General features: G+C 36.7%; 1 pseudogene; it reads right to left on the reverse strand.

Moving 5' to 3' along the window:
• Positions 1–11,207: 11,207 nt before the first annotated feature.
• LOC136137691 (SERPINE1 mRNA-binding protein 1-like) lies at positions 11,208–12,323 on the reverse strand (annotated as a pseudogene).
• Between the last annotated feature and the right edge of the window lie 2,269 nt (positions 12,324–14,592).

Below are 14,592 nucleotides of genomic sequence, written 5' to 3' on the forward strand. Positions count from 1 at the left end.
CCACTATTGTGGGTTGTGCAAATTATTAAATTAACTTCAGTGTTTAGTTCATACTGAACCATCGCCAAATTCAGTGACAGAAAGAAAGATATAGGGGTACCATATATAAAATTACTGTTGGGTAAAACAAATGATTCTTCTTCTTGGTCATAAAAAAATACACACTCTTCTGGTGAATTGTCTCATCCAAAAAATGAGATTCTTATCACATGAGTTTTATGTTCTCGATCTATTCATATATATATATATATATGTATATGTATATATATTATGGGTTTTTTTCCTTTTAAAAATGTCTGCATTGTCCAAAACCTTGTTTGAATGCTAGTAACTCTGATATAAATGTGTATGCATATCGTGTGTGTTTTCCAGATCCAACTTTCTAAGTTCAATAGGACTTTGTGTTATGCTTTATGAGAAAGGACTAAATTGGACCATTTTTTATAACTATTGTAATATTGCATTGGATTTACTAAAGCCATTTTGCTAATGCTTCTTTTCAGAAAACACTGATACTTTCAGATACCTTCTATGCTTACCTTTTAATGAAGACTATTTTAAGGTGATTCTTTCAGATTTTAGCTACTTGGTTTCCTATGCATTTTTAAGGTATGTATATGCAACACTCCAAAAGAACCACACCCACACAAAAAATGTATGTGTAGTAGCAATCATATCAGAAAGAACAGAAAAACATTTTAAAGCAAAGGAGGAATGTCACTTATTCAGGAAATACAAAATATTTCTTATTCTGTGGTAGAGACTTTTATATTTACAAAGAAATGACACTTTAAAAGATAATTATTTGTTTCAACGAATGTTTTTAAGAAACTAAACTACAGAAATTAATTTAATACACTGTCCATTTAAATCAAGTATCTTTTCTTCTTGTGAAATACCTAGATAACTGAGGTAATTTGAAGGAACTTTTAAAATTACCTGGCAAATTGCTTTGATCTTCCACCTCAATATTCTATTTTACTTTGCAGATTAAATAGTCTTACCCTCCAAATAGAATGATTTCCTCCTATCACTACTTCTGGGTCATTGTCAGTTCCCTGGGGAGTTGTAAGATTAAAGGTGTCTAGGATGTGCTAGAAGATCCCAGCTTTTAAATCAATCTGATTTCCTGTCTTAAGCAGTCAATTACCATAGCAAAACTTCCTGAATTCTGTTTTCCAAGCCTTGGGAAAATGGAGTCCTGAATAATTTCAATGGTAATTTCTACATGTCACCCTTATATTGTTTCAGTAAATGAAAGTTTCCTTAAATACCATCAGCAACAATATGGGTGAAACCTGTTTTTTTTAGTTTTATCAGTTCTAAGTTAAAATGCCTCCATTTATAAAGCCCTAAAAAAATACTTGCTCTCAACCTCTGTTTTCTGTTCACTGGGACAGAACAGCTGTCGTCTGGAAGCCACAGGCACATCTGTAACTATATCAGCCATACAATTAGAAGTCTAGTCTTCAGAAAGTAATATTTGAAGAGTAACAAAAAACAGTTTATCTGACCTGCGTAAAGCCATTCAAGTATACTATATTTATCATATTAAAAATGCATCATTAAAATTTAAAAGCAGGGGCAGTTGCTCAATAAGCTAATGGTATAGTCTGAAAACTCTGGTCAAGATTGTGTTGTTGAATTCGCAGTTGGCTAAAGGGGAAAGAGAAGGAGGCAGGGAATGTGAATGACCTTGCGCCAAGGTGGTAGGCCCTCAGAGATTCTGCCGTCGGCTGGGGTTGAGCTCCACTTGGAGGATGTTTACTGCACTGCATCCTGACGGCTGAGAATGAAAGTGTCCCTCTAAACACATGAGCTTGAAATCGCTTCACCTTACAGCCTAAACATCTGTCTCTATAGGCGTGTGAATGTGAACACATATTTGTATTTATGGGGAGAATTTATGGGCTTTTGCCTGTGTGCAACAATGACTCCAGGCTCGTCAGAGAACATGTTGTAGAAAACAGCATGAAGAAATTTAACGAGAAAAAAGAAAACGGATGGAAGAAAACTTAACCTTCGTGAGAATCATGTCGATTTATAAACTAGTAAATGATCACCTTTATTACTGGTTGGTTTATTCACCTCACATCATCTTGAAAAGAGCTAGACAAGGTTCCTGAAATCTATTAATTAGCTTCCTCTAGCAAATATTAACTCAGCAAAATCCTATTCTTTCATTAAATATGTGTAGAATGTTAAATTGAAACATCTACATCTGTATACCTAGTCCCTGAGTAGATAAATCTAACTTGCAAAATCTTTTCTTAAAAATATAATTTAATAGCAAACTTACTTGATTGTTTTCTTTAATTCTTTTGTGACAAATTGTGCACATCTAAATTTATTATAGTTAACATATCTACTCATTGGTAACAAGAACATTACAAAATAATGATAAATATAATTTTCACCTAAAATCTTCTACAAGGGAGATGACCACAGAGTAAAAATTAAAAAGAGATAGATAAAAGAAAAATAGTCAGCAATTGTCTTTTCACTGTTTGGGACATTCTTTTTAAAGTGGTAGCTGTGACATAAAATAGGTGATATACCTGTTTAAGGTCTTTGGGATGGCACTTTCCTTAACAAACATTTTAAATACTTTCTGAGAAAAAAAATTGTTCTCTCATTTCTAATAAAATATCATGGTATATAAGGCCAATCTGTGAACTAGAAATAGAACTACTATTTTTTTTTTGGAGTAATAGAACCACTTTGGCCGTCAATGACTATCCTCAATTATTAAAATTAAGGAAACCATATCAAAATATTTATTAAATTACTATTTAGCCAAACTGTCAGAAATATTATTTTTTACTTTTGGATAAATTAGTCTACATTTAGAATCCACAATACTAAGGTAGTCTTTCAGGGACAAAAGCCTTAAAAATCTAAAATCCTTAAATGTTATTTAATAAGAATCTGTTTTTCCAGGTAAACATAACAATGTTTCCTGGATTTGTTGTTTTAGTTTTTAGTGGGTTAAGCACTGCTTCTCTTCCTTAACATCTACTATATTTTCTTAATCTTTTCACATTCCTCTTCTTCTGGGTATTCTCTGTAAGTAATTATTTACTTGCCTTTATAAGCTGATCAATAACCAACTGTGAGATAATTTACAGGTCTTGTGAAATATCTGTCCATGTGTATACTTTTTAATGTAATGGATTTCAGAGATATGCAGCTTGAAAGATAATCTTCAGCAGATGCATTTTATATTAAACATTAACATTGCTGGCTTTCTAACACTGAGCACTCCAACCTCGACCATAACACCATTTTCTCTTGCACCAACTTTGTATTCACCTGTATATGCATTGCAAATAGCAAAATGTTCCCCTATATGTGCTTTCAAAAAATCATATAGGTTTTATGAAATGTGCAGTTTTAAAAAAAAAGCAATGTCCTGCTGAATATGAAAAGTTACAAAGGGATTGATTGCTTGGTTCCAATGAGATATCTTTGTTAGTTATTATACTTTGTTAACAGGGATTAAGTTCTCAAAGACTCATAATAATTGGTGACTACTAATTTTATCCACTTGGGCAGACTATTTAAACATGAAAAGATAAGATTTTCACAAAAGGAGGATGGGCTGAATGAACTAAGCCTCCATGCATTCACTTACTTTGTGTGTTTGTTTAATAAATTCTCATTTAGCATTTTCTATGTGCCTGGCTCAGAAGGTACTTTTTATCATATACAATCCCAGCAGGTAAAAGAAGCTGGCAGTTGTCAACTGAGATTTTTTTATTTTGAATTTTATTTATATTTTATACTGCAGGATCTTATTAGTTATCTATTTTATACATTTTAGTGTATATATGTCAATCTCAATCTCTCAACTGAGATTCCGAAACAAAATTTTAAAGGATATATTTACAGGTGTGGGCAAAGTTAAGAAAAGTCTATGACTTTTTCAGGTCTCCAAGATAAAAAACAGTGTGAACTCAGAAAGCCATTAATCTCACCATTAGGCTTGAAGGAGAAAGAGAAAAAAAAATGATATAACCACATGTTCAGTTAGAACTGTAGCCGCCAGGACATGAGGAGGGAATGCCTCCCAGTTGGAGCTTCCTCTTCTGCCCACCACCTCTGCCTGGACTTCCCATTGGCTGGACTCCAGGGAAGCTGGGAATAAGGGAGCCCAGGTGATGTAGTCCACAGGGTCAGGCTTCAAGGGCACAGAGCAGGACAATGAAAAGCAGAGAATGAAGAAAGGGAGTTGGCAACTGAGAATAGTGCTTCCTTGTGCTGAAGATAGGATATGAATAATAAAAGGACCTCACAGATTAACCAGGTATTTGGGTATGTAAATAAATATCAGCAAATAATTTCAGTATGGAGCAAGGACGCAATACTAGAATAGATTTCTTAGTAATGATGCAAAGCCGGTGGAGATTCTTTTCCATTTAATGAATCTATGTAAGCTTTACAGAGAATCAGAGGAAACAGAACTCAGGCACACTGATTTGAGCTCTGGTAACAAGCACAGCAGATGACCAAACTGCAGTGTTCTATCATGATGGTGAAATTACAAGTAACCAAATTCAAGGATAAAAAATAATGTGGGCCAACCTAAAAGCCTACATTCTAGACCCTTTAAAAATACACCTTTATGCTTTCACTCTAAAATATTTAAAGTATTTTTATATGCCAGGTACTGTAGTAGGCTCTCAGTGCCTAAAATTTAGTTAAAGATATCAGTTGGGCCCGTGAGCCATGGCCGCTGAGCCTGTGCGTCCAGAGCCTGTGCTCCGCAACGGGAGAGGCCACAATAGTGAGCGGCCCATGTACTGCAAAAAAAAAAAAAAAAAAAAAAAAAATGATATCAGTAGATTGAGGAAATGGAGGATGCTTTGGGAGCACATAGTGATTACACTGAACCTGCTCTCCAGGTAACAGAGATGTCATCTGGTAGGAAGTGATGATAAGTTGAGACTCCAGAGATGACTAGAAATTATTCAGGTTTCCAGGGAGAAGCATCTATGAAGGTCCAGAGATGAGAGAGATCAGGGTATGCTCAGAAAACTGAAAGGAGTTCAGCTTGAGGGAACATCAGGCAACCATAATAAGTGAGCACATTTTTTGAGCACTTAATATGTGCCAGGCACTTCTCCTGATTCGTCCCACTTAACTTTTAAAACAATATCACAAAGAAGTACTACTGTTGTCTGCCTTTTGCAGTGGAGGAAACAAGAACTGAGAGGTTGAGTCACACCTGTAGTAAGATTCCTAGAAGTGACATAATCGGTTTTGAATGTTAGGGACTTCCCTGGTGGCGCAGTGGTTAAGAATCCGCCTGCCAATGCAAGGGACACGGGTTTGAGCCCTGGTCCGGGAAGATCCCACATGCAATGGAGCAACAAAGCCCGTGTGCCACAACTACTGAGCCTGTGCTCTAGAGCCTGCAAGCCAAAACTACTGAGCCTGTGTGCCACAACTACTGTAGCCTAGAGCCCATGCCTAGAGCCCATGCTCTGCAACAAGAGAAGCTACCGCAGTGAGAATCCCATGCACCACAACGAAGAGTAGCCCCTGCTGGCTGCAACTAGAGAAAGTCCACATGCAGCAATGAAGACACAATGCAACCAAAAATAATAAATAAATAAATGTATTAAAAAATTTTTTTTGAATGTTAGAAAGATTCCTCTAACAGCAAGAGAGACAGGTATCATAGGGGTGTAAGATGGATGCTGGGAGACAAATTAGGAGGTAACTGCATTACAGCAGACAATATTTGATGAGGACTTAAACTAAGGCGGTGTGGCTTGTGTAATGTAGGAAAGAAAGGAGATGTGGTAGACATCACCCAGATAGAATGGAAGGATATGGTAACATGAGAAGAGCAGAATGTGGAAAATGAAAACTCTAGGGAAAGCCTGAGTCTCTGGCTTAGTCAACAGAGCAGAGCAATATCATGAGCCAACATAAAACAATAAACAAGAAATAAATTTGTAAAGAAAGAAAATTGGTCTCCTTTAGAACATGACAAGGGGCACTTGTGGGACATGAAGTTTGAAATGTCCAGGAACAGCAGGATAAATGTAAGAATAAACAGTAGGAAAGCTAGTCTGAAGCTACAGAGAGGGGAGTTACTGGCATAAGTGAGGCTCTCGTTCAATGAGAGGGGATGAAATCACCAAAGGAGAGTGTATCAGATCGCAGGTCTAGAGAACTGAGGCTAGAAGCTCAGAGAACAGCAGCACTGAAGAAGTAGAACAAAGAAGCAAGACAGAAAAGTGACATCAGAGACAGAAGGAATTATTCATACTGATGTTTAACTAAACAAGAACAGAATTTCAAATAAGGATGGATGGACATCATCAAATATCCTAGGTGGGTTCAGAAGAGTCTTTGAGGTTTGGGGATTTGGAGGTCATGGATAAACTTTCATGTCCAATACAGGCCAGACTTCTCCAATGTGAGGGAACATCCTTGCTGTTTACCTGTGAGAGAGCAAAAGAACATTTGAAGCAACACTTCTTCTTGATTTCAAAAAAGTTAGCAGTCAGCACAGTATCATGGCTAACACATGGCCTTTCAGCCAGACCACGTGGGGTTCAATCTTGAGTTGCGGGTTATTGGCTGGGTGACCTGGAAGATTGCTTATTATTTCTGTGTTTCAGTGTTTCAATGGCAAAATGAAGATGACAATAATAATATCTACCTCATAGGTTCTTGAAAAGAAGAAAATGATTTGATAGAAGCAAAGTGCTTGGGGGAGTACTTCATAAATACTAAGTATGATGTTAAGTGTAAGCACTTTCTATTATTTTTATCCACTTTGAAATGAAGGCGCAAAGTAAAAATAAAGATGAAAAAAAAGAGATTATATGGCAACAGAGAGAGATTGAAAGTGACCTTAACAGAATTTGGGAAAGAAAACTGAAAAAAAAAAGAGCAAATAAATCATTGCAGTAATTATAAGCTAGCAAGGCAAATACATAAATATTAAAAATAGGTAGACCCTTTTGTCATTAGAAATTATCTTGAAATGTCAAATCATTAAATGTTTCAAATTTTTTTAATGTAAAATGCATTTAAGGTTTTTTCCGTGTTATGTATATGCAGTTATGGAAAAATCACATGCTTCAGATCTTTTTACGTTTCTTCAAAGCATTACTTTAAATGCACACTTTGAGGCTTTTCTTTTCTACGTTAATAAGCTCTTTACCTGAACTTCCATCAGTAAAATGAAGGAAGAGCCAAGATATAATCAGTAAGTGAAGACACTAAATCATCATATTTTTAGGTCAAAGCTTTCTCTTTTTCATCAATGGCAGCTTATTAATGTATTTAATTCTAACTTTATCTTTTGAATATAAATTTAAGAAATAAATGAAATTTGGAGTTCTCATCTTAACACCAATATTTCTAATTAGTAAATGAAATTTGTAAGCTAAATAAACATCTTCTGTCTGGAACATCATCAGTTCTGGCCATGACTCCCTTGAATAAAATTTATTTATTATTTTTGAAACATCTCATAATGTGATATCATGTATTTTATTGATATTATCTTATTTTGAGTTTTGTTTGAAAGGATTATTTGTTAATTAGTAATGCGGGATAGTTATTCCGAGGCTAGTTTTCTGAATAAGAAAAATGTTTTATGTAGCATTTATCTTAATTTTTTACATCTATCTTTTTTCACGTTATTTTAATCTTTTGAACATTGGTTTTTCTGTACTTTTCTATAACATTACATAGTTAGTCTTAGATTCATGTCTGAGTTTAACCAAGAAGTTTTAAAGACTCTTGAGCTGGTTTCAATTCATTGTATGTGATGCTCTAGCCTTTAAGATTTCTTAAAATGTGAATAATGGAAAACCATATATAACAAAAATATCTTAATTTTGGAGATAGATCATGACTGTTATTGTCCAATAATATGACAAACTCTGCTTCTTAATGTGGGTGTGTCAGTGTGTGTGTAGTCGAAATTTTAAAAGAACTGGGATGTTGATATGATTTTTGTTAAAAATGTTTTTGAGAAACTTGTAAGATATTTTTAGCACCCAAAATACAATTCTTGCTTTTCTATAGATCTTACTAAGTATCACATAAATGAAGTTAAACATGCTACTTTTTTCAATATAATTAAGTAAAAATAAGGACAAAAAACACATAAAACTCTTGAACTTCAAAGGAGTAAGTTAGCAGCATTGAGTGTAAATAATGTTTATGGAGTAAACATAATTGGGCTGCAAGTGAAAAGAGGTTATATATTTAAACCGACTCAACCATCAGTGAAGATATTCTGGAGGAGGTGAGTTTGTTGGACCTGTGTGAATAAAAGCCAGGGAAGACTTTCTTGGATTCCTTTTTTCTTTCTAGCTGGTATTTGAATCAATGTGAGTGGGTGAGATCACCCAGGCAGAGTGTGAATTGAGGGCAAATTGAGAAGTGTGAATTGTAAAGCAAAAGGGGTCAATGAAACAATCCAGGGGAGACATATATTTTAAAAATGGATACCAGAAACACTAAAGAAAATAAGGGGGAACAAAAAGCAAAATGGGGGCAAATCAGGAGAAAGCAGTACCTTGGAGGAGAAATATTGGGGCAAAAGACATTTTGAGCAAAGGGAACATAGGTATTTGAAAAGGAGAAAGTATTCAATCCATCAGTGCTATAGAAAGTTCAGGGACAGAAATTCTCCCACAGCTGGATAATTTGGAAGACACTGGTGACCTTTACCAGAGGAAAGAGCAATTGCTGGTATTCGATGCCATATTTCAGGGTGACAAGCACTGGTGATTATTGGTGAGTAAAGAGGGGAAAATAGAGACAGCTATTATAGACTATTCTCTCTGGAAATTTGGCTGTGAATGGAAGGGGATAACGGGATATGGGAATGGGTCATGTCAACTACAAATTGGCATTTTCCATTGACACTTGCCATCTACCTCTACAAGGATTAAATCATGTGCAGCTGCAGCTGCTGACTTTCAACACCCCCTAAAAGGGGTTCAGAGTGGAGAGCTGAAATGAGCCACTCTGTGCTCTGGGATACACTGGCAGAACAGGTCTTCAGATAGTTAGATATTTTCAGGAGCCAGTTTTATGAGCCTTGTATCTCCTCATACCTAGAAAAGCACTAAAATCCTTCATGGTGACGTCTGCTCCTTGTGACTAGGAGTAACCTGCATGAAACTAGCAGAAACCTTCTGTAAAAAATATGTGCTTGATTGCATGTATTCCCCCCTCACCAAAATCACATATATACTGACCTTCCCCCCTGCCCCTTTGGGGCAGTTTCTCAGAGCTATCTGGGATGCTGTCTCCCAGCCTGCAATCTTCATTTTGCCCCAAATAAAACTTAACTCTCAACTCTCACGTTGTGCATCTTTTCTTTCTTTTTTTTTTCTCTTTTGTGGTACCTGGGCCTCTCACTGCCATGGCACCACGGCCGTGGAGCACAGGCCCCGGATGCGCAGGCGCAGTGGCCTCGGCTCACGGGCCCAGCCGCTCTGCGGCACGTGGGATCCTCCTGGACCGGGGCACGAACCCGCGCCCCCAGCACCAGCAGGCGGACTCCCAACCACTGCGCCACCAGGGAAGCCCTGTGCATTTTTTCTTAAGTCGAGAGTCACATAAACTTGGAGTAAACATAGGGTCATAATAATTGTAATAAAACATTATTTTGGGCCATCCACAAAATCTTTTCAACATTTTAGGGAGTCCCTGAAAATGTATCATTTGCAATCAAAATTAGTCCTTGAGCCACATGGAATCCCTCATGCCTCCAGCATGTGTATGTCAGCACAGTTCTCTCAACTTGATGGCTCTGTTTTCTCTCCAACTTTGGCTGCTTTTGCTGTCGTTGCTGTGTGACATCACCAATTCCTTTTCTTTTAAATATAAAATATAACTTAAGTCACTGAGTCCTCTTCCTCCTTTTTTCTGACGTGTGCCATCTTTTCCACATCTTTAATTTCTGCTGTAACAGCATCTCTCTGAAGTGGGGAAAACACCACTCTAATCTTATAGCTACACATAATGAGCTTTACAGTATGGAGAAAGCATTGTAATTTCCTTGAATGGAAATTATTAATTTTAAACCACAAAACCTAACCAAATCCCATCACACAAAAAAACTAAAAATATTTACCCTGTATTGTTCTGTCTCTACCACATGGGCAGAGTAGCTGGGATTTTTTTCCCTGATACTAGCGTTATGTCATTTTTAACATCTTCTCTTCTTGGCACTTGAACAGAAGCTATTGGAGTAAATAATAGAGCCACAAAATAGTCTGAGCAGCACATACTGAATCAGTATTGATGGAGCAGAGAAACTTGGAAGAGCAAATTAGAAGTAATCCCATGGACTTCAGAGCACAGAATGAGAAGCAGATTGGAAATGGCTGGCTATAGATGGATTGAGAACATTTACGTATTTCCTGGATTTTGTTTTAAAAAGTGTACCTTGAGTGAGGTACATAATCTGAATGAGCAAATTAATGTACGATAATTAAATATCCAGCCAATAAAGTTACACCAAGTAAACCATAGCTTACAAATTTCAGACACTTCAGAAAAATTTTAGAATCACTATTTGATAGGCTAAGACAAAATTAGTTCAGTCTCATTAAAATACTGAAATCAAACCTCATTATTTTTTTAATCAACATGAAATTAAATGTTTACTTTTCAAAAATTTGTTGCCATTGCTCACTAGAGAAAATTAACTGTTTCATTATTTATCATTAGTGGCTCATTTATGTAATGTGCCACTTTGTTTAGTTTTTCATCTTTGAAAAATTAACAATGAATTTGGTTTCTTTGAGGCTCCAGACCCTTATATTTATATGCAAAGTTGTCCACAGAATCTATTTTATGCTTCTTTTTTAAACTGGTACACACTTTTCACACCTATATTTCAAATTTGGAAATGCATATTTGCAAGCAGTAATACAAAAGCATTCATGAAGAATGCATAATCTCTGAAAATTATGAAAACATCCCCGCTACCAATACATTTCTAAATACAAAACTGACTACCATATTGTTACTTCTGTGTAGCAGGAGAAGTTCATTTTCAAAACAGATAAAATTCAGTCTTTAGATGTGAATGGTATGAATGACAGTCTTTTCTTTCTTTTTTTTTTTTTAATTTCTTAGTTGTTTGGGATCCTTAAGCATGCAAGTCTCAAAGGGGAGGGTCCACAAAGGAACCAGGGTTGTCTTATGGCACCCAGTTAAGCCAGAGCTGGGAATGCCTCTGGGTCATCCACGTCAGGAGCAGAAGCACTTGACTTGTCAGTCCTGATGCCCCGGTTTGGACGTCCACCACGCCCACGGACACCTCATCCTCCCCTGCCACCACGTCCTGGGCGGCCAGGCTCTCCAAAATTGATCTCCAGCTGAGACGTTATATCATTTGCTGGCTTCCGGAAATGGTGATCCATAACCGAGTCTTCAGCGTGAACCTCTTCACTCTTTGACTCATGAAGAACAAATCCCTTCTTCCACTGCCCGTCAGCACCTTCTTTTAGTTTTCAGATGTTAAATTCTACTTTTGCCCGGTCCTTATTTTGAATAGCTTTCCACGCATCCAAAGTCATTTCTTTTGGGTCTTCTTCCTTCACTTTTCAACTTCATTCTCCTTATTTTCAGTGTCTGCCACTGGATGTTCTTCACCTTCAGGTGTTTCCTCAGTCACATTTGATTGCTCCAAGTCAGTTAATTCATCTTTGACAGTTCCCCAGCTGTGAGACCCGCTACCTCCACGCTTGTCCTCATGTTTCAGGCCAGATCTGTCACTTCCACTATGCCTATCAAATTCACGTTTGTCACGAGAATCAAAGCCATCTCCCCGGCCCATTCCCCGTCCACAACCTCCTCGACCTCTTCCAAGAGGTCGCCACCAGGGAAGCCCCCCACGCTTTACTTCAAGTGGCTTTTCAATCGTCTTTCACGAGGTGGTCGCCTTTCTGGTCTCCTATCAATTATCTTCTCTTCACCCTGAAATTGTTGATCAGGTCTTCTTCCAACGCGTCTTTTTCCTTCTTTGTTAAGTGCCACAGGTGGCTGCATCTCCTCCTTCTTGTCAACCACGCCAACGCTGGGAGACAGCGGGTTCTTGATGTCTTTCTGGGACTCTTTATGCAGCTGTTTGCCCACCACGTTGGAGTTTGGGCTACGGCCTGAGCTGCGCTCTTGGCCCCAGGGCCCCCAAAGCCGCCCCCGCCGGCTTCTTTTTTCTTGTTCTCTGCTGCCTTCAACCCCTCGAAGGGGTCCGATTTGTTGTCAAATAGCTGGTCGAATCGGTTGGTGACCACGTAGCCGAAGCCTTCCTGTAAGTGCCCAGGCATGATGGTGGCTCGGCGTCGCGTTCCTCCACGGATTGCAGCAGGCGGTGCCGAGCTGAGAGTGCCTGCTTCAGCTCTTCCCACAAGATGGCCAGGCTATTCTTTTTGAATAAATTCTTAAATGAACATTACTTCCGCTTTCTTCCCAAGACCTTTTTATATTCGTATAAGATTGTTATCCAGATGATTTATTCTTTGCTGATTAAAGATGAAGAAGACCATAAGTTTATTAATTGTTAGATTTATATGTGCAACGTGAAAGTGAGTGAATCAAATGTAAATCCCATGTCGTGTGCAAATGCACATTAGATTTATGTAATCTAACAAGTTTATAAAGGAAATTTGACGGTATGCACTAAAAATTATTTTGCGGCACACATAACATAAAATTTGCATTATAAACCAAGATACTGTCTGCAACTCACATATGCAGGGGAACATGTCTGCATCCTCAAAGCCGCTCTAACCCTACAAGTACACATAAAGAGCTTTATAGTATGGAGAAGGCATTGCAATTTCCTTGAATGGAAATTATTAATTTTAAGCCACAAAACCAAACCGAATCTCATCACGCACAACCTAAAAATCTAGAATCCCTAATGTTCACCAACTTTATTATCTTGAGCCTTGAATTAAATTTGTAGAACTCAAATCCTACATGCATGCGTACATTCTCTGGATTAGACAATGTGGTTGTCATTTTAGCATTATATTGCTTGAGGTCCAATGTTCTCAAATTTTTACTTCCAATTTTCATACTTTCATCTGTACTTATATAATTTTGGTCATGTTTACCTTAGAAGTAGACAAGGGTGATAATTTATTTATTTTAGATGATACCTAGCTTATTTAGAGCAAGTAATTTCATACTCTATGAAAATTAAAATATTGTGATTATGAGACTTTTTGTCAAAATCAAAATCTATTGTTAGGAGACACTGACATGATGCTTTATAACTTTTTAGTCATCCAGCCAAAGGGTAGTTTGGTTTCATAGATAACTATGTTAATGATCATTTCAATTTTTCCTATTATTAGTGCAGCTTTATATTTAGAAGAGTTGGTGAATAAAATAATTATCCATCTTGACTGTAGAGCTTGTCTTTCTAACTGTCCTACATAAAATCTTTAGGCAGAAGAAACAATCAAAGCTTTGTAGAACAAATGAATTAATTGTAAAATTAATTGGGCCATGTTTCTACTTTTAAAAATCAAGTTACATTTTAGTGAGTCTGTGAACACTTTTACTAAAGAAAGCCACAATCAGACTGAATATACTAATGAAATTGTCTCCCTACATTTTAGGGAATTATCTTCTGTAACTTATCAAGGATGCTTAATATATATTATAAAGCAAAATTAAGAAAAAATACTAAAAAAAATAACGGTGAACTATTTCATATGATTTTCTAGAGATGAGAAACATCACTGATTTGCCAATGATACAAATGTTTTTTTGCATTAGCTTTTAGATTGGAAGGCTCTATTTCCACAGATTTCACATTAAGAAACTTTCATTCCCTACAAATACTGACTCCATAACAATAGCCAAAGAAAGTATGCTTTGTACCCAAATTGGGTGATATTTCACTCATCAGTTTTTTTGCTGATTTTTAAAATCTTGCTTTAATATTTGCATCACAGCACCAGAAAAATTAAGTGAGACACTGCAGAAGAATTCTGCAACACTATAAAAAAAGGCTTCTGCAAGTTTTTTTTTTTTTTTAAAGAATGGAGTCAGTGTGTCATTTTTGTGCCCTTTAGTTAAGTGAATATATCATAGTTGTTTTTTAGTGAGCTTTATAACGTTGAGAGTTAGAAAGCTTACTTAGGTATAAAGATCAAGGTTATAGCACACAAAGAGCCAGAGTGGTTATGAAGGAAAGAAGAAAGGGAAAGAAGGGAGAAGGGAGGGAAGAAGAATTACTTTTTACCAAAAAAAAAAAAATCTTTTTTCTTACACGGCTACATATATGGTTTTAATTGTCCTCCCTCAAATGTATTTTCTCATGTGAGTTCTGTAGATGTCCTCAGAGCAGCAGTTTCTTGACAATTTCTTTCACCATCACTTGACCTTAAAATATGTGTGGAATACTTTAACACTCCCACAGACCCAAATGTAGAAAATAAATAACTCACTATACTCACATAGTAAGAGTGAAACAATTCATAAATATTTATTGAGAGAGTGAGTAGAGCTTTGAAATGAGAGTGTGGCTCTGAAATTGAGGTCGATCTGAGTTGTGTTCTGGTGTCAGGATTTAATTACTGG

This window comes from Phocoena phocoena, chromosome 18 (genome assembly GCF_963924675.1).
Source record: "Phocoena phocoena chromosome 18, mPhoPho1.1, whole genome shotgun sequence".
Taxonomy (NCBI): Eukaryota; Metazoa; Chordata; class Mammalia; order Artiodactyla; family Phocoenidae; genus Phocoena; species Phocoena phocoena.